Source organism: Protopterus annectens, chromosome 6.part0 (genome assembly GCF_019279795.1).
Source record: "Protopterus annectens isolate FY-2018-M chromosome 6.part0, PAN1.0, whole genome shotgun sequence".
Taxonomy (NCBI): domain Eukaryota; kingdom Metazoa; phylum Chordata; order Ceratodontiformes; family Protopteridae; genus Protopterus; species Protopterus annectens.
In genome coordinates, this window is record NC_056737.1 from 1918522003 (window position 1) to 1918543603 (window position 21601).

The following is a 21601-nucleotide window of genomic DNA, read 5'->3' on the forward strand; positions in this document are numbered from 1 at the left end:
ACACAAGATATAATCCACCTGTGTGCATCTTCATCCACTCTTGTATGTCACCCTATGCTCCTCCCTCTTGTTAAAATATGTATTCATCACAGCCATGTCCATCCTTTTCGCAAAATCCACTACCATCTGACCTTCTGCATTCCTTTGCTTAACACCATACCTGCGCATCACTTCCTCATCCCCTCTGTTCCCTTCACCAACATGCCCATTGAAATCTGCTCCAATCACCAGTCTCTCACCCTTGGGTACAGTCATTACCACTTCATCCAACTCGATTTTTCTTTCTCATCCATCGCACACCCAACTTGTGGAGCACATGCACTAACAACATTCATCATTACACCATCAATTTCCAGCTTCATAAACATCACTCTATCCGACACTCTTTTCACCTCCAAAACACTCTTAGCATACTGTTCCTTCAGGATAACCCCTACGCCATTTTTCCTCCCATCCACACCATGATAAAACAATTTGAACCCGCCTCCGATACACCTAGCCTTGCTCCCCTTCCATCTGGTCTCTTGCACACACAATATACCAACCTTCCTTTGGTCCATCATATCAGCTAGCTCTCTCCCTATACCAGTCATACTGCCAACATTCAAAGTTTCGACCCTCACTATCACAGTCCTAGCCTTTACCTGCCTTCAGGCATGCCTTCTCCCTCTTCTCCTCCTTCGGCCAACAGCAGCCCAATTTCTGCCAGCACCCTGACTGCCAACAGTACTGGTGGCAGTCATTTTTAACTCTGGCCTCGACCGATCTGGTATGTATATCTGTACTGTTGTCCGCATGTATGATTTGGCAAAATTTTACGCCGGATGCACTGTATAACAGTATGTGATGTCAAATGTCATCCTTTTTCTGTAAATACTGTAAATATGTTAAATTAATAATAAGACTCTTTTATAAAAAAAAAAAAAAAAAGATTTCCTGGAATGTCCTTAGGAGCTGCTCAAATTTTTAAAAGAATTAACTACAAATACGACCACATATATTACACCACCAGGACTGGTAGTTTTCTGCAGTATTTACTGTTGATGAGTCTATCATTTACTTAATTTTGTAGTAATCTTTATACACCAGTAAATGAAGCTGAAATAATTTGTCTTAGTCCCCCCCCCCATTAAAAAAATGGAATTGTAAAACAGTAAATCCCTGCAATGTTATATTCCAAAACTGTGGGCTCCTAAACCTCACAGCTACTAGTACAGCTCTTAGATTCTTCACTGCCTGGATGGTTCTATCCTCATGTCTCACAGGTTGCATATAAGGTGGATTGGACATTACATGATTAAAAAGTTGAAAATTGGATGTACCAACTTTTCTGAGTATGTAATGGATACAGCAGCAAACTATGGATACCTTCTATCAACTTGTCCATCCAGCAGTGAAAGGATGTTCCCATAGGAACACATCAATTTTCTTGCTCTCCTCTGTGATTACAGTCCCCATTTTGTCTATCCTTGGGGACACTAATGTCATTAATGATGGTCAGTGGCTCTTCTAAAAGAATTCCTTTGTATTATGGATTCCGCTTCTGCTGAGGTGGTTTCCACTATTACCCATATTTATGGGCACAGATTAGACTTGGTCTTCCAACTTGGCATTTAGACCAATGATTTGGTGATGGAAGCAGTTACTTGATCTGATCACTTGATCATTTGATTCTTGTTCGACCAAACCAGGATGGAACCACTAGATGTGGCTTTAGTGACGTGCAGGAAATGTGGTAGAATTACTCAAGACATTCTGTGTTCCTTCCTTAACGGCAGGTTGCAGTTTCACAAGTTTGCATGAGCTGAATGGGGCTTATAACCAGGCCCAAACTTTCTTGGTTTTACTTTATGGCACCAAACTACATACAGTCTACATTTTCCACATGACCCCTGGTTAGACTCTGAACTCCAGGAATGTAGGACTGCCTGAAGAACTGACAGCGAAGTGGTGATGCCCTGGTCTACCTGAGGACAAGCCTGCCCTAGGTAGTCATTTCATCATCTAACAGGAACCAGTCTCCTAGGAGAAGTCTGAATACCTGCCTCACAAGAACTAAAGAAGTCCCATTTGGGGACGAAACAGCTTAACTGTCTGCAATAAATCTGCAGAGTTTTACCAGGACTTTTACTGTCTTTTCCACATTTCTGGTAAGGTTATAGTCACATCTTGGATGAAGCTTGAATGTTAACTGCATCATATCATACTTCCTGGGCACATTGTGGTTCTTTCTCATCTCTGAGAGTACTGCAGAACAATTTCGCTCTGTTTTTCATTTTCACCTTTTTATTTACTAATACTTATCTTATGTACTTCCCTTTCCACACTGAATTCCTTTAATCGTGTGCTTGTAATATCATTTACTTTACACACATCTGCCATTTTGATAATGTCATGTCTGTTTCACTTAATGGCTTTCCACTTGTTTGACAGTGTCTTATAAAAACTGTTATATTAACTGATAAAGTAACTTGCACCTCTATGAATGTTCCCTCTAAGACTCCATTAAATAAATATCAAAACTGATACATTTTGGTGTGCTCCATATAATTAGAACAGATGTGTTATTTAAAAGCAAAATAGTTGGAAATGGTGAATTTCCAAGGTTACAATTGCATCACTTTTCTTCCCTTATTTAATATACCTTTTCTTTATACTTAGCTCTAATTACCATTTCTTATGTAAAAGAGTCCATATTAATGCTTTAACTAAAGAAAGAGGAACGTTCCTATCGCATAAAAGTAAGAGCTCTCAGTGTGTTCTTCAACTGATTATTAAATCTAAAGAGGCAATTAACTTATTTAAAATAATGTGCAAATTGAACTTTCAACAGCTGAAACATGTTTGTGTTTACATAAAACAAATTTAACTACTTACTCCACTGCAGATATTATATAAACATATGGTAAAGAAAGATAAAGGAATGATTTTAAGACAGACTCAGAACATTTCAAATAACAATGAAAAAAAAAAAAAAACACTAACAGATTTTGATAAGTATATACATAATTCGACTGGAATTTAAGTATTTAATGTTTGGAATGAGAACAATGTTGATAAATCTACTTGTGCAAAAAAAGTAGAAAACCCAATTCTTCAGATGTTAAGAAGTTAATACTTCATTAACGAAAATGCTCATCCAAAATTAAAAACTGAGACGTGCTGTACTCCCTGGCTAGACTGTTTTTCTTACTTTCAAAAAATAATACTTTTATTATTGACATTTGGTATATTATTATTAATTAAGAAAACCCAAAATTCTGTTTAATTTTAAACATGCATAAATACTTTTTTTAACTTATGTAAGTATTATTTTCAAATATATAAATACTTGACAGGTGTACTGTACACACTGCTGTAAGTTTTTGAAATTTTCAAGTCATACCCATTTCTTTCTAATGGATCACAGAAATCTACTTTTACTAACTCTATGATGCAATGCACTCTATTAGCTTAAATTTATTTACATCACATATTTTACATAGCTCTTAAATATTTTGATTCCTGCTGGTATTGTGTTGACAATGTTAAAGGAGACTGGTTTCATATATGTGTACTTCCAGTCCCAGCCTGAAAAACATATCCAAGAAAAAGACAAGTTGATTATTTTTTTTATAAACTGTAACACTGTTTTAACAAATTCTATTAAGTTGCCTATCATTCCTTTCCTTATCTATGTTTCATATAGTCAAGCTATTCTTTTCTTTAGTACTTTAGCAACACGGAAATAATTACTAAAAATGAAATAACAAGGATCTAATTGCTAAAACTATAAATGCATAGAACCACTTAATACTGATGAATGCATTCTTCTTTAAAGATGCTACGTAATAAAAACAGAAAATTATAAGAATAATATAAGTAGGTATCTAAATATATGGTCAAGGTTAGACAAAGCATCACAAATAATCTATAGACTTAAAAATCTTATTTATGTATAGTCTTTCTCTTATATTGACTGTTGTATTTGCACTGCAGTGATTACAACTATGTTTATTAAAAGGTTCATATTATTAAAGCTATGTAAACAGTTCATGAATACATTTTTAGTTTGACATATTCTGCATGATGCACTTGTTATTTCAGAAGTGACTGTTGATACACCAATTTTATAATTATGCATTTTTACAACAGTAATAAACTAGTGGCAGGCCAATCGATACTTGCATTCAATTATCAGTAACTTGACATTAAGCATGTAAACCTAAATATCAGTATCAATTATTCTACCTAGTCTTACTATCATGTTTGATTTGATAATAAACAAATAGTTAAACACACTAACTATTTACATCATAATTTGAGATCAGGTATGAATTATGGATTACTGTTTTATGTTCATCATTTTTATAAATCATAACAGCTTGACCAGTATCTTCTCATCTTAACACTGGAGTCTACTTTTATTAGACAGATATATATCTCAGTCACTTTGTTTCATGTCAATACCCTCTTCAAGGTCAACTTCCATTATTTACCTTCTGGACAGTTATCTAGCAATTTGTATCTTCTATCTGCAGTTAGCCTGCAGGTGTTTGCCAATTTAAAATGCATGCTGCCAGAGCTCGGTTTTAGCTGTTTAGTCCACTGGCACAATCTTGATACTCAACAAAGTTAATTAACTGAGTCGGACCGAACTGCTAAAAATGTTTCTTGGTTTGGGCGTTTTCTTGACATTCATTTGTCCTATCTTTACTAGTCTCTTTGTGATAAAATCAACAAATAATTGGAAATAAGTTTTAACCAGAAACATTAACAGAATGGTAAATGCTTAGGGGACTGAAAAAAGCTGAAAAAGCAACACCTTGTGCTGAAAGTGGCATCCATTTATCTGTGATGATATGAGGTAGTATACACAGACTCAGTTGAGTAAAAGAAAATCAACCTTTATCAAAAACACAGAGCTTTCGGGCAAACACCCTTCATCAATGATTAACATAAGGTACATTTAAAAATCAGTTTAAATACACCCACACCACGTCACATGATCTGCAGCCAAAGTCATGTGGCCATATACATCATCACTTAATATTAAGCTAAAACTCATTTGTTTACACAAAACACTTCACATACATAAAGTTACATACATCTGTGTAAAAAATACAAACTACTATTTAACCACAATACTGTAGACATTTTTCAAAAATTTTAAAAAAGATTTTTCTAAAAAAAATTTTTCCTTTTTTACAAAAAGTCCTACACTTCTTACAATGGTTATTTCAATTTGTTATTTTGTATTCTAACTAATATCGGTTTTAGTGACACTGCTGCATTTAAACCTGGGCTAGTGTCTGCTGACAAACAAACTATCCATTCATATTCCCTAACTTCCAATAAGTTACATAAATCTCCCCCTCTCAAGGATTTAGTTAACATATCTATCACTCTGAACTTAAACATATGTTCTTCCCCTTGTTCTTTTATATGTTTATATAGGGCGTTTTTATCACATTGTTTCCTGATATTAGATTTATGCTCAATTATACGGTCCTTGAGCTTCCTTGTTGTCTTCCCAACGTAAAATGAAGGACATGCAACGCAAGTTGCTATGTAGACAACAAAGGTAATCATTGATGAAGGGTGTTTGCCCGAAAGCTCTGTGTTTTTGATAAAGGTTGATTTTCTTTTACTCAACTGAGTCTGTGTATTCTACGTATTGACATTGTTGGCAGCTGCAGTTTTGATGATATGAGGTAGTGCCAGCCATGCCAGGAGTAGGTTAGTGGGTGTGTAATATACGTCAGCATAGCTAGCTGAAGTTTTGTAAAGAATTGTATGCCATTTGTATATCAAACTGATTTGTACAGGTGCTTGTGCTGAAAATGTATTTGTAAAGCTGCTTGTGTTAAAAAATGTAAAAATAGTGGGTGCTGCTAGACAGAAAAGAAATACACCTGTATTGTAACTGTTGAAATAAATATACTGCAACATAGCATGCTGGAAGAAAAGAGGTTAAAAGGTTCATAGGTTGGTACTAGGCTATCAGCCCTAGGGCCTATACAAGCCTAGCCATAACAATTCCCTGGCTATTTCTTCCCACACTATTTACCTTCCCTGGACCCCTGTCTAGCAGGGCGACTGACGTGATTCCCCAGGGTGAATTTCCTTTCTCCCATCCAATTGTCAAGGTTCCTTTTGAAGAGGGCCAAAGAGGCATTCTGCTTGACATGTATGGGCAATCTATTCCAGAGTCTGGGGAGTCTCTGGGTCAGGAATTAATTAGTTAATCTCAGTCCAGCTAACGTTGAAAAATAACCTGAAATTAAATTACTTGGTATAAGCCATAAAGATTTATCTCACAGGTCTGAAAGCATCCAGAGACACAACATCTGTGAAAACAAGGACTAGGAATCCTCCTGTATTGTCCTTAGTGGTGAACTAATTGCTACCTTGGAAGTGTTGAAATGGTTTTATAGCTTCCAGATGCTGCAACACATCTTGGCAAAACTGTGTGTGTGTTTGTGTGTGTACTGTGACACATATGTGCAAGACCTTGGTTCAGCTTCTAGTAAAGGAGGTAGTGTGGGAACCACAGAGTCAGGTTGACCAGATGTGATGATATTCTGCAATCCGGCACTGAAATGATGCTTTAACACTAGAAGAGACAGAAGTCTCAGGGCAATCTGTTTATGAAATCTGACAAGAAAGATCACTCACCCACATCACATTGCCTTGCTCTGTTAAGTAAGCAGGATACAGTAATTCTTTAGATCAGTCAGGGAAATATAGTGAGATTAGTTAAGTATTGTTTTTCTGTATATGTGTGAATCTTTCCATCTGTGTTATTTTTAATATTTCCTTTGACTGAATCTGTTTACTGTAAACGGATATTCAGTATTTAGATGTTCTTTTACTCTTTATTATTAAATATATTTAAACTTTTCATTATGACTGGTCATTTTAGGAAATATTTAACCCTTGAGAGTACTTATGTTTATTTAGTGTCACTGTCGCATCACATTCCTAAAAGTCTTGCTGTTCGGTTAATATTACCATTGGTATTAGTATTACTTTCACTCAGTGTAATTTGATACCCTGTTAAGAGCCTTAGAGTAGCTGGCTGGTGGAGTGGAAGCACCTTATAGCCTGGGCAGATGTGGTTGTGTGGGTAATCTGTGCCAGCCTTTCCCAGCTATATGAGTGTGTGTGTGTGTTTGAATATCAAATTGCAAACAGTGTGTGTGTCAGCTACTTGGAACAGAGACATAGTGCTCTTCAGTGGTCAGTGTAGATTCTTATTTGGGGCCTGGAGAGAGAAAAAAAAGTGATAGTCCATCCCCAGGACTGGAGTGTGTTCCTTTAGTGCTCTTAAGGGGAACTGTGCTTAGTGTAGAGAGATGCATCTAAAAATACTGTGTCTATTTCTCTCAAATTGAACATCCCCCCCATCTGTGGTGAGGATTGAGGCTCCTTGATCACTGGCCCAGAAAAAGGACGTCATATACTGATGAGCAGTGGTGCGGATATTAAATTAACTTCTGTAACCTGTAAGCAGTTTTCACTGAAGGTGTGTGTACTCTCAGCAGCCACAAGGTAAACATATGGAGATGGTTCCTGACCCCCCTTACTCCATGGTAAATCTGTAACTGCTGTGTCTAAATTGTCTGATTCAGATTGTTTAAACTATGATAAAGTTAACAATGTTTATTGGAATGTTTTAAGTTAACACCTGAAGCTTACAGAAGAAAGTTTTGTGAGCATAAAGACAAGGCAGATGAAAGTGTATGTGATTATACTGCTGAGTTAAGCACTTACTTTCACAGGTGGGTGAGCGGGTGTCAGGTCATCACTTTTGAAAGGCTAATGATAAGAATGCTCTATACAAACACACAAGTATATGTGGCTCTAACCATAGGTTTAGGTTTAGAGCAATAGACAATATACATATAAACATAAGGGGTGGGGACACCAATAATTTACTTGAGACTAAGAAATATGAATGGATTCTCAGATTGGCTGCTGACCATTCACCAGGACTAAACTCTAAGGTTACATTAAAACCAATTCTTATTAAATAACAACAAACTAAGTTGCATTGTTAGTTGAATATTTCTTATTTTACTTTGTAATATGTTTTTATATTTTATAATAATTTTTTATAATTTTATATTCTTATAGTTTTATGTTTACATGATTTTGGGCTGCATGTCATGTGACAATTTGATGTGTATTTAAACTCATTTGGTTTTAGAGTGTGTATTAGCATTGAGAAAGGGTTATACCCGAAAGCTTTGCTGTTTGCTTTTTTTCATAAAGGTGTTTTTTCTCTACAACCGTGTTGTTATTTATTGATTTGCTGCAGTCTTCTGTATTTCATATTTAGAGTGGAAAAGGAAGCAAGTAGGGGCGTTTGAGGATATCCCTGCAGATGTCTTGATAAGGAATGATTTTGATAATGCAGTACCTTGTGTGCATACAGTTACATGCAGTCAGGCTTGGAGACAGGCATGTGGGTCTGGTAGCCTGGACGAGACAGACCCCGCACCTAAAGTTGGGACTGGTGATTTGGCTATTTCAGGGAGGAAGCTACACTGTAGCAGTAAGCCCAAAGGTATTTCACAGCTGCTGGTAGGTACTGATGTTCCCTTGGACAGAGTGACTGCAAGGGCAGAGGTGAGTCGTAGTACCTAGGCTGACAGTAAGACACCGCTGTCAGAAAATACCAGACTTCCTGTAGAAGGGGAGCTGGGAATGGTCACAAAAATAGAGTTGAGACAGGCTCAGCTCTTGGACCCTACATTACGAGGCTTGAGGGAAGTAGCTAGGGAGGCACCTGATTCTCAAGGAAAAGGGAAGTCTGTATACTGGAACAGTAAGTTATGTACTCACCATAACATTAGATGTACGTAGTCCATCTCGCCTCACATTCTTCACCTGTGGGTTCGGAGCCAAATGTCGGCTCTGACTTGGCCTATTTACTAGCTCGAAAGTCTTTGATTGGCTGGGCTAAGATGGTATCCCACAATACATTGCCCCACATTCCCAGATCTAGTTTGCTGCCAACAGAAATATAGTATCCATCACCCAAACACACACACACACACCCATAACAAAGAGGTCCAACAAATTATCCAAAGGGACTCTAATATCATAAATACAAGGTGATCCTCCAAATCCTCCAGGAGTGGGGGACGGTGGGGGGGTAATGAAGAATGTGAGGCGAGATGGACTACATACATCTAACGTTATGATGAGTACATAACCTACTGATGTTATGTAGTCCTATCTCGCCTACATTCCTCACCTGTGGGACAGCGGTCCCTAGCACCTACATCCTGGGTGGCTCAATGGAAAATACTCCTGAGCACTGTGGAGCCAAAAGATGATCTGCCCCTGGACACCACATCCAACTTGTAATGGGAAACAAACGTGTGAGGAGGAGCCCATGTTGCAGCCGCACAAATATCATCCATCGATAACCTAGCCTGAAAGGCTGTGGAAGTGGAAACTGCTCTGGTAGTGTCTGCTCTGACTGGGAAGGGCAGGCTCTTTCCCCCTGCCTGATAAATAAAGGAGACGTAACCAGCTATCCACCTAGAGATGGTGACCTTGGATACCGCAGACCCCAAGCGATTCTCTGAAAACGAAACGAAGAGCTGGTCTGACTTCTGCCAATCTTTAGTCCTGTGTAGATAAAAGCGTAGTTGCCTATGAACATCCTACAGATGAAACTGGTACTCTGCCTTATTGGAGAAGTTGGGGAAGAAGACCGGCAGCTCAATGGACTGATTAATATTAGATAAGGAAGCCACTTTGGGAAGAAAGGATGCATGTGGTCTGAGAGAGACTCTATCTTTATGGAATATCAAATATGGGGGCTTGATTGATAGGGCCTGGAGTTCTGAGACTAGTCTAGCCAATGTGATAGCTATCAAAAAGGCAGATTTCCATGTAAGAAGTTTTAAATCGCAGGAAGCTGCAGGCTCGAAGGGTGGGAGGGAGGGAGCCTGCAGAACAAAATTGAGGTCCCAGGGCATAACAGGTTGAGATACAGGGGGACGAAGGAGAAGAGTGCCTTTTAGGAATGCTTTACACAGCCTGTGTGCCATTAAGCTAGGTTCATAAGCCACATGAAAATTTGAAATAGCCGCCAGCTGAACTTTGATGGTGGCTGAGGCAGACCCTTGGTAGAATAAGTGGGACAGAAATTCCAAAAGAGAATCAATGGGGGCTGTGTAGGGGTCAATACCTTTGGAATGGGCCCATATCGAAAACCTTTTCCACTTGCTAGAGTAGATCTTCCTAGTGGACGGTTTATGAGAGGACGAAAGAATATGGACCATGTCTGGAGAAAAAATCGTGACACCTGACTACGGATGGAAGTGGAGTAGCCAGGCGGTCAGCTGGAGGGTCTCCAGGGAAGAGTGGAGCTGTCCCGACATATGTGTCAGCAAGTCTGTACGAGGGTCCTGAGTCCAAGGAGCATCCACCATGTAAGGTTGAAGGAAGGGGAACCATACTTGTCTAGGCCAGTGTGGCGCGATCAGAATCAATTTGCTTCTCAAGGACAGCGCTTTCTGAATCACCCTCGAGATAAGGGGAAACGGAGGGAAAACATACAGCAGACACGAGGGCCAATTGTGCGCAAGAGCGTCCCTTGGAGATTCCCCCGGTGGGGGGAATCAGTGAGAAGTAGCTGCTGCATTTCGCATTGAGGGGACTGGCAAACAGATCGCAGCAAGGCTGACCCCATTTGCTGAATATGCTGTTCGCCACCTGGCGGTTCAGGGACCACTCATAAGGCATGAGGATCGCTCTGCTTAGCCTGTCTGCAATCACATTGGTTTTCCCCAGGATGTGCGTTGCCAACAAGGCCCATTGGGAAGCTATCGCCCAATTTCACACTCTCATGGCCTCTCTGCATAGGGGGTACGATCTGGTTCCTCCTTGCTTGTTGAGATACACTCAGACAACATGTCAGTAGTGTGGTATCGCAATAGTCCCTAGAGGAAGGACATCCTGAAGTGCCTGCAACGCTAGGAGCACTGCCCTCATCTCCAGGACATTTATGTGCAAGTCTATCTTGTGCTCCTGCCACATGCCTTGGACCATCCTGCTGAGATAATGCCCCCCCCCACCCTATCCAGGAGGCGTCCGTAGTCACTGTGGCTACCGGGTTGGGTGGAACAAAGGGTTTCCCTACGACTAAGTTGTTGGTGCATAGCCACCAACTGAGGTCCTGCTTGCATTTGCCTGTGATTAAGACAGGATGGCATAGAGGTAGCCTTTGGTAGGACCATTGGGCGAATAGGAGCCATTGTAGGATCCTCATATGTAACCTCGCTAACGGGACCATCATGATAGTGGACGCCATTGTCCCCAGTAATTGAAGAACTAGTCTTGCCCTCACATGTGTCAGAGGCATCATCGTACGAACCTGTCGTTGCAACCCTGTGATCCTCTCCGTAGGTAGGAATGTTCTCAACCGAATAGTGTCCAACTCTGCTCCTATAAACGAGACACGCTGTGAGGGTAGCAAGGCAGATTTTTTCCAGTTTATTGTAATGCCTAACTGGTGACAAAGATCGATGGTAGTATCTCTGTTTTGAAGTAGTAGATGTTTGGTGGGGGCAGATAGGAGTCAGTCATCCAGGTAAGGAAACACCTGGAATCCTTGTCGTCTCAAGTGAGCCATCACCACTGCCATGCACTTGGTGAACACCCTGGGGGCTGTGGTGAGACCAAAGGGCAGGGCTCGAAACTGGAAATGCCTGGCTGCCAGCAGGAAGCGTAGATGACATCTAGATGCTCTGTCCATTTTGATGTGGTAGTAAGCATCCTTCAGGTCGATGGAGCACATCCATACTTATTTTCCCAACAATGGGAGAATCGATTGTAGCGTGACCATCCGGAATTTGGACTTGTGTACATAATGATTGAGTTGGCTGAGATCCAAAATGGGTATCAGTTCCCCCGTTCTTTTTGGCACCAAAAATAATCTTGAGTAAGTCCCCAATCCGATCTGGTCTGGGGGGACTGGTTGGATGACTCCTTTTTCTAGCAGCTGAGAAACCTCTGATGCTGCTTGATCCCTTTGACTGTGTGGAACGTCTGGGATCCGATGGACGGGAGGGGGTGCGGAATAGAATGGGATGGTGTAACCTCCGGCGATTATCCCTAATACCCATCGGTCCCGGGTGATGTTGACCCAGGCTTCCGGATACCGGGAAATTCGACCCCCGACTGGCTCTGGAAAAGCACAGACAGGCACAGCCTCAGGAATGAGAGTATGGGGAGCCACGAAAGTAATCGCGGTCCCCAGAATTGCGAGGGCCCCCTTTGCCTCTGGGGCGACGTCTCCCTGAATACGATCCCCCTCCCCTGCCTCGGGAGGGGGTCTCACCCTGTGCAGCAGGAAAAGGCCTTTGTGATTTCTTGAACCACATCCTTCCCCCTCGCTGAGCCTTGGGATAAGGTCTCGACGGGAGGGAAAAACAGACTCCTACGGCAGACAAGGTCTTTCCCTCTTGCTCGCACCTGGCTTGGGGAGCAGACAAAAATTTGTTGGGGCGTCGAGGAACAGGCTCCACGGAGTCAGGAGTCTCCCACACCCTCTGACAAATAAGGTCCAGGAGCTCGTCAAAGGGTGGAAACACCCAGGAGGCAGAGGGCTGAAAGCCAAAGGCCTTAAGGAATACTGACTCCTCCTCGGAGGGGGTTTTGGAGGGCCAGTCTCCTCTTTGTTTCAAGATCTCCAGGATATCAGAGAACAAAATGTCCTCAAAGCAAGACTTAAGGGACCCCTCCGATTCCTCGAGGTCAGTATCAGAAGTGAGGGACTCGTCCTGGGAGCCTACATGCTTCCTCTTGCACAATTTCTTTCTGGGGGGTTCCTCAGGCACAGGCTCTGAGGGCTCCTCAGAAAGAAGGGGACCGCTCATGGGGGTATCCTTAGGCCCTGGCGCTCTGCTATCCAAGGATAGGTGGGTGTCAGAAGCTCTCGCCGGTGTTGTGGGGGATGGAAGACCCGATCTGAGAGAAGTAGCTGACCTAGCCAGCGCGCTCCACATAGCCTCGAAGGCGGGACCTCCGGAATCTGAGGATCGACCGCCTTCCAAGGCAATGACCGTGACTGGTGTTCTCCGCAGCCGAGGCACCGAGAGGGAGGCTCGAAACCGAAGGGTGTTCCGAGGCATCCCCCTCGGACCCAACCAAGGAAACCCAGGTCTCGAACCCTGTGGAAGGGGCCGACAGGGCCGGAGCCGATGAGGGCACCGATAAACCCCGCTGGGGGATCGGAGCAGACGCAAGAACATCCCTTGGAGCGGGGCTTACCAGCTCCGACGACAAGGATGCGCTCGGGGGAAGAATAGGAGGAACAACTAACAAAGATGGCTCTGGAGCCAACTGGGTCAGAGCCAAGAAACATTTGGCCAACACCGGTGATTGTAGGAGCCTCTGCACCACCCTATCTACATCCAAATCGGAAAGCCTGGAGGATTTGGAGGAGATGGATGGAGACCTGGACCTCTTATCTGGAGAACCCTGCCTCAAGCTTGGCGACCGGCTCCAAATTGGTTCCAAAACTATCGGAGTGGACACAGACTCAGTCGACACAGCTACTTCCTGCGGCCCCGATGCCGGTGGAGACGAGGAAGCAGACTCGACAATGGTAATTTTACAAGGTGGCTCCGAAGTAATAGAAGGAGCCGGAGATCTTTTCTTCGATTTGGAGGATTTAGACTTCGATTGGGAGCTGGGAGCCGAACCTAAATCCTCCTCAAAGGACGGTTTTAGCAGTCCCTTTAAGATCAATTTGTTTTTCCTCTCTTGGAGCACCAGAGGACTAAAGGCGTGGCAGAAACTGCACGACTCCTGAAGGTGGATGGCTCCAAGACAGTAAACACAGACCGAATGTCCTTCTGTGATGGACATTTTATAGGCACACTTTGTACACTTTTTAAAGCCCGAGGGCTTATGCTCTTTTTGTTCCTTAGACCTGCCAAGCCAACAATTGTAGCAGCCTCTACTGACAAAAGGCGGGAAACCACTAACACAGAAACAGAAGAACAAGTATAACCAACAACCAAGCACAGGAGAGAACGGTTCTCAACTTAAATTAAGTAAAGCGCACCTAAGATAGCCAGACAAACACCACAAAGAGGACTAGGTCCTCTAACTCAAATGGGCCTAGCCTGAAGGAATAAAGGGAAACCACACACAAAAACACTCGCAACCTACAAAAAATAACGCAGCAACAACACTATGAACAACTCTATTTGTATAAGAACAATTAGCCAAAAATTTTCACAAGAAAGAGTTTTTTTAGCAATACTTAGCCACAGCCAAGTCGAGACCACATCCGAGCTCTACAAGTGGCAAACAAGATCTGGGAATGTGGGGCAATGTATTGTGGGATACCATCTTTGCCTAGCCAATCAAAGACTTTCGAGCTAGTAAATAGGCCGTGACGGAGCTGACATTCGGCTCCGAACCCACAGGTGAAGAATGTAGGCGAGATAGGACTACATAACATTAAAAGTTTACTGTACAGAGAGTGGACCCCTGGGGGTGGCTAGAGGGTGAGGTATTACAGCAGTAGGTAGTACCCAGAACCTTCTGTCTGGCACTTCTAGCCATAGCCCATGACATTTCTTTTGCAGGTCATATGAGCATGAAGTGTACCAAGACACATACTATGCAGAACATTTATTGGTCTGGGATTGCATTGATGCAACAGGGTACTGCAATACCTGTGAGCAGTGCCAAAAATTAGGCACGGCAGGAGACAAGGTTAAAGCTCCATTGATGCCTTTGCCTGTGAGTGAGTAGCTATTTCAGAGGGTAGTTATGGATACTGTGGGACCTCTAAGTACCGCAAGTTCCACATGGAAGAAGTATATTCTGGTGGTAGTAGATTGTGCTACCAGACACCCTGAGGCAGTGGCTCTGTCCTCCATCGAGGCAAAGAAGGTGGCAAATGCTTTGTTAGAGATTTCCAGCAGGGTAGGTTTACTGAGATAAATACTGACAGAGGTGCCAATTTCATGTCAGACCTGCTGGCTTGCCTGTGGGTGCCATGTGGGGTGAAGCACCTAAAGACCACCCCTACTACCCCAGACTAATGGTCTTATAGAGAGGTTAAAATTCTACACTAAAGACCATGCTACCGGCATTTGCAGACCAGTTTGAGAGTGGGACAAATATTTGCCCTATCTGTTGTTTGCATATAGAGAGGTACCCCAGAAATCCACAGGTTTTTCAACCTTTGAGTTGATGTATGGGCACAGGGTGAGGGGGGCCACTGAAGTGGTAAAGGTGGTCAGTGATGTTAACTGCATGGTAAACCTGTTAGGCAGGAGGCAGGGGCACAGACTATACCATGCTAACATTATGAAACTACCACGACAGGGAGGCCCTAGTGCTGAGTATCTGCAGTGGATGGCAGGATGAGTCTGAGGGGGATCTGGTGACTGATCTCCTCAGTGAGGCTCAGACTGACACTGGCAAATTGTAGCAATATCCCAGCAGCTATCCCCTACCTAGGTTTGAGAAATCACAGCAGTGTTACAGGAGTCTGGGGGCATACTCACTTGGACACCTGGGTGCACCCACCTGGTGCAGCACATTGTGGGCACAGGACCGCAATGTCCATCAAGCAGGCACCTTACAGGATGCCTGAGCAAGTTAGACTCTAATGGAGGAGATACAGGAAATGTTGGAACCACCAGGTTCAGTGTAGACTACAGAAAAATAGTCGCACAGAGTCAGATGCTTACCTCATGCCTAGGACAGATGAAGCCTCAGAGCAGCTGGGTGGGGATAAGTATCTGACTGCTACTGATTTGACCAAGGGCTACTGGCAGGTTCCCTTGACTCCCTCTGCTAGACAAATGTCAGCCTTTGTGACTCCTTTCAGATTATACGAGTTCACAAACATGCCCTCTGGGATGGTAAATACCCCAGCAACCTTCCAGACGCTGGTAGATTGTATCCTGGCAGGAGCATGAGATTATGCCCTTGCTTACCTGGATGGTACTGATATCTGCAGCCATTCCTTGCAAGAGTAGAGTCAGTATGTCAGGCAGGTCCTGGGCAGACTGCAAAGGGCAGGGTTGACCATTAAGCCTAGTAAGTGTCAGGTGGGTATGGCAGAGTGCCAAAACAACCAAACCGATACAAAGTAAAAAAAAAAAAAAAATAGGTACTCTAGGAGGACATCCAAGACTCGGCATGGGTAGAAAAGTGGTTTACTGGTCCAAAAACAAAGAATCAAAGTAAATCATATAAATCACATGTGCCTGTTCATGTTCATTCCCAATTACAGTGCAATAGCTGCTCACAGACCTGACAAGGAAAAACAAGCCAGATAAGGTAGTGTGGACCCCAGCCTGTAAGCAGGGATTCCAAAAGCTTAAAGGGGCTTTGGCAGGACTCCATGTGTCAGCCATTCCAGATTACAGCAAATAATTTGTTGTGTAGGTGATGCTTCAAACCATGGGGTGGGGAGTGTACTCAGCACAGTTTTCTCATAGGGAGAAGAGCACCCAGTTATACATCTCAGCTGTAGACTCCAACTCAGGAAGGAATGTTATGCAGCTGTAGAAAAAGAATGTCTAGCCATAGTATGGGCACAGCAAAAACTTCACTGTCTGCATGGAAGGAAATTCACTGTGGTTACAGATCACAATCCTTTAACATGGTTGCTTCAAGCCAGCCAGCAAAATGCCAAGTTATTAAGGTAGAACCTAGGGTTGTAGGCATATGACATGAGAGTGCAGCACCGCAGTCTGGTCAGCAATATCAATGCAGATGGACTCTCAAGATAGGGTATGGGTTAATGTATTCTCAGACAGGCTCATTTCTCTCAAGCAATATTTCTCCAGGGTCACTTGAAAAAGTAGCTTGAGTCTTCAAAGGGGGAGAAGAGATGTGATTATGTGAGGTAGTGCTAGCTATGCCAGGAGGAGCAGGGCAGTAAATGTGTAATATATGCCAGCATAGCTAGCTGGAGTTTTGTAAATATGTCATTTGTATATCAGACTGATTTATACAGGTGCTTGTGTTGAAAATGTATTTCTAAAATTGCTTGTGTTAAAAAAATGTACTAACAGGGGGGTCCTGCTGGACAGAAATGAAATACAGCTGTATGTCAGACTGTATTGTAACTGTTGAACTTAATATATTGCAACAGACGATACTGGAAAAGAACAGGTTAATCTCAGTCCAGCTAACTTTGAAAAATAACCTGAAATTAAATTACTTTGTATAAGCCATAAAGATTGTATCTCACAGGTCTGAATGCAGCCAGACAGGCAATGCTTGTACTGTCCTTGGTGGTGAACTAATTGATACCCTGGAAGGATGGAAGTGTTGAAATGGTTTTATAGCTTCCAGATGCTGCAACACATCTTAGCAAAGCTCTAGGAGTGTGTATTGTGACATATATGTGTAATATCCTGGCTCAGCTTCTAGTAAAGGGGATAGTGTGGGAACGTCAGAGTCTGGTGACCAGATATGATGTCATTCTGTAATCCAATACAGAAATGATGCTTTAATACTGGATGAGACAGAAGTCTCAGGGCAGTCTGTTTCTGAAACCTGACAAGAAAGACCACTCACCCACATCACCTTGCCTTGCTCTATTAAATATGAAACAGTAATTCTTTAGATCAGTCAGGAAAATATAGTGAGATTAGTTAAGTATTGTTTTTCTGTATCTGTGTGAATCTTCCCACCTGTGTTATTTTTAATATTTCCTATGACTGAAACTCTGGTGTTTATTGTAAATAGTTATTCAGTATTTTCATGTTTTTTATTATTTATTATTAAATATATTTAAATGTTCATTGTGGCTAGTCTTTTTGGGAAATATTTAACCTTTGAGAGTACTTATATTTATTTAGTGATGCTGTGGCATCACGCTCCTGAAAGTCTTGCTGTTATGTCTACATTACCATTGGCATTAGTTAATAACAGGTTATTCAATTATACTGAGTAAAATTAAGAGCCTTGGAGTAGCTGTGGCAGTGGAACTACCTTATAGCCTGGGCAGAGGTGGTTGAGCGTGTAATCTGTGCCAGCCTTTCCCAGGTAGGGGTGTGTGTGTGTGACAATCAAATCTCAAAGAGTATGTGTGACAGCAACTTGGAACAGGGACATAGAGCTCCTTAGTGGTCAGTGTGGATTCTTATTTGGGGCCTCGAGACAGACAGACAGAGGAAGTCTCTAGCTCCAGGACTGGAGTGCATTCTTAAGGGAAATTGTGCTTGGTGCAGTCAGCAGTATCTGAAAATACTATGCGTGTCTATTTCTCTCAAAGGGAAAGTTCCCCCACCGTTATCCATGGTGATGAGTGAGACTCTTGATCACTGGCCCAGAGAAGGGAAGTCATACTATCTATCCATCCAAAGGAATCCTGAAGAACCTCCTGGGTGGAACTCGAATTCTGACAAGACAAAAGGCATCAATCATGTCCAGCATCAACATCAAATGGCTGTATCTAGAACCCAGTGGTCACACATGGTTTTTCTCCACGTTTGGGTAAATGCAGAAAACAACTTTCTATGAACAGCCCCCAAAGTGTAGACAGAACCATATTTCTCAACCTGGAGAAATCAATAATCTGTACAAAGGCCCATGAAAAGTAGGTACAACTGGCCAAAAATCTGGGTGCTAATTAACATGAAACTTGCATACATACTCCGCCCACTTCAATGGAATTGTGGAATATCAACATTCAAATAACTGAGAAAATGTTCTCCAGTTCACCATTAACTGTGTAAATACAGTCCCTATACAGATAAAACACAACAGTATATATGTCAAAGCAACCTGTGCAGTGAATGCAGCTAAGAACTACGACAACAGATGTACAATGTCAGAAGACATAATCACAAACATGGCTATGCAAAGCAATGTAGCTAAAATTCATTTTAAATTATTCCAGATACAATATTTAAAATCATAAGTCAGTTCTTTGCCTGGAGTAATATATATGTAAAGAGAACTGAAGCACTAAAGCTTAAAAATTCATTTAAAATGGCAGTATTTCACAGCACGTCCATACTTGAGGTTCTAGACATCTGCCCCATTTCCTCCAATTAAGGTCAATAACCTCACTGGGTTACTAGTTACCCAAGAGGTTTGTCAGAAAATAAAGAGCACCCAAAATAGATGCACCCTAAGACTGTGCTGTACCAGGAAGAAACAACGACATATGCTTGGGCCTACTGCTTTGCAAGAGTTAGCAGGGATGGGGAAGGATAGGATAGAAATATCTGGCCCTACACCTTTAGATTTAATATACAACAAATCATTTAATGAATTGAAAACATTTTCCCTCACATATAACGAAAATGCAGTTTGCCTTTAATTTAAATGTGTAACCCAAGAATAAAAATATACTTACTATCAATAATAATAATAATAAAAAAAAAAAAAAAAAAAAATTCTGGGTTTAAAGTGCTTTCCTGTCTTAATCCAAATGCACAGATCATATGGTAGCTAAAACTCCAAAATAAACCACTGAGCCTCCAAGCTACAGAAAATGGTAATTAATGTCAGCAATATCCTAGCTTTACTGAGGCAGCTGCTGCTTCTGAGGAAATGTTTTTTTATGAATGGGTGGGAAGACAGCCTCCCTGCAGACATTAGCAATCGCAACAGGTCATGAATGACAGAGCTTGTCTTGCCTTGTGAGTATGCCAAGTCTCGTTTTTCATGAATGGACATCCGTCCATGTTGTTCAGTAAATGGTCACATTTTATAAATGATGAGCAGCAGAATGAAAAGTGCTTGCACAATGCTAAGGTAGTTTTATGAATGGTGGAGATGTGTTGGGTGGGGGCCAAGAAGTTCTCTTCTTCCCCACCAGAATGCTTGTGCTCGCAGGGTCTCTTGGTGCTGATGTCATCATGCACACTCTTTTACTTTGACAATGTTATGGGATATGCTGGTGGTACGTGATGACATCATCATGCGTATAAAAAATGAAAAAAAAATATAAAAACAAAATCAGGATTTAAAGGAGCCACTCGGGAATTCATGGCACCCTATTATTTTGAGCTTAAAAGCAGTAAATACCAAAGAATTCAGTGCGGTTGAGAGGTACGATCAGGACTGAATCATTTACAGCAGCAGAAGTATTCTGGTGGGACACCTGGCTGGCACAAGAAGGGGAAAGACTGTGTAATGTCTGATAGCCTTCCACTGATGGGGAAAATGTTTCTTCCTTATTTGGGGCTGGTTCAGTACAGAAGAGGAAAAATGGTGGCTCAAACAGATAATAAAGGTTTTCCACTCTAAAGAGGGCCTTGCTTCCTCTTACGGTCATCTCCCTTGTCTTGGATGGACTAACCAAACAACAATCCACTCTGAAAAGTGGGCACACAGAAAGTTTATCGTTTTGAAGTCTGTTAACCATAAAGTTGTAATTCGGCAGGACCCATTTTCAGTAGAGGTGTGGGGGGAAGACTTAAGTACAAACATAGTAACACTGCAAGCAGGCATATACAAAATCATAAAATGAACAAGAAATTTTACATCTACTTTGGCAGAAAAAAAAATCTACGAACATTTCTATTAGGCAGAGTTTTTTTTAGAAAAGTTCCTTCTTTAGGCAGGCTATCACGCACAGTTAACATTTATGAGCCTGTAGCCATAGCCAGGGAATTATCGAAATTAAATTTACAAAGGGATGACCATTATGGAAACCGAAGATGGTCTCTATCATGTCCTCCTAGAGTACAGAGGGAAGTCTGCAAGGTTTTCCAGTGTTTGACTTACTGCAAAGAACTGGAACTTAGATGGGATGAAAGGTTTACAGCCCTCAGCCCAACATGGGTGGGGGCCAAGTAGTTACATAATCTTAACCTAGTTTCTGAAGCCTTGGACTGGTTGCAAGGTATAAAAAGTTGTGTTTTCAGCATAAAGTGTTGGATTAAAATTATGTAGAAGATGCAGCTCTGGGATGCCTGATAAGATGAAATAATCTATATCAACCTATTCAGTCAGAGCTTGGGGAACATCTACGTGTGTGTGTGTGTGTGTGTGTGTGTGTGTGTGCGTGCGTGTGTGCGTGTGAGTGTGTGTGTGTGTGAGTGTGGATCAATATCAGCATGAAAGGGAAGGAGTCCCACTCAAGTTCTGACCAAAACTCAAACATCTATTTATTACTTATACCATGAGCTGTATGTCCTGCCAAAAAATAATCAAGCACTTCCTCCATAACATGCACCAAAAGACTGTAGTGATTACTCAGTCTTGAGTACCCCAACCTGTGGTCAAGAAATATAAGGGACTACTTCTAGGACCAGATGGGTTGCTCTCAAGCCCCAGCCAAACCAACTAAGGGGTTGGTTGTTATCGGTATCTTGTAATGTAATCCCTGAAGTGGGAGATATTTGGGCATTTCATCACCCTCTGAGACAGAAAACTGGTATAAGCTCAAACCTCATTTGTCAAGGTCAAGCTCAACATATCCATGACCTAAAAAGGAATTATTAACATATATACCTCTAGGGGATACATTCAGGTCTGACCTCTAAATCTCTGCCCTTGTAAAACTGCTCTGGCTGTGACCAGCAACTCTGCTCAGAGCCCTCCTGGCAAGTCCGATGTGAGGAGTTGTCAACCATATACTCCTGATGGCAGTACAGGC

The 21601-nt window shown here is 42.0% G+C and overlaps 1 protein-coding gene across 1 annotated transcript in view; it reads right to left on the reverse strand.

Moving 5' to 3' along the window:
- The window catches only part of ABCB6 (ATP binding cassette subfamily B member 6 (Langereis blood group)), a 1916984-nt gene that overhangs the window by 194986 nt on the left and 1700397 nt on the right, over nucleotides 1-21601 (reverse strand). The window lies entirely within an intron of this gene.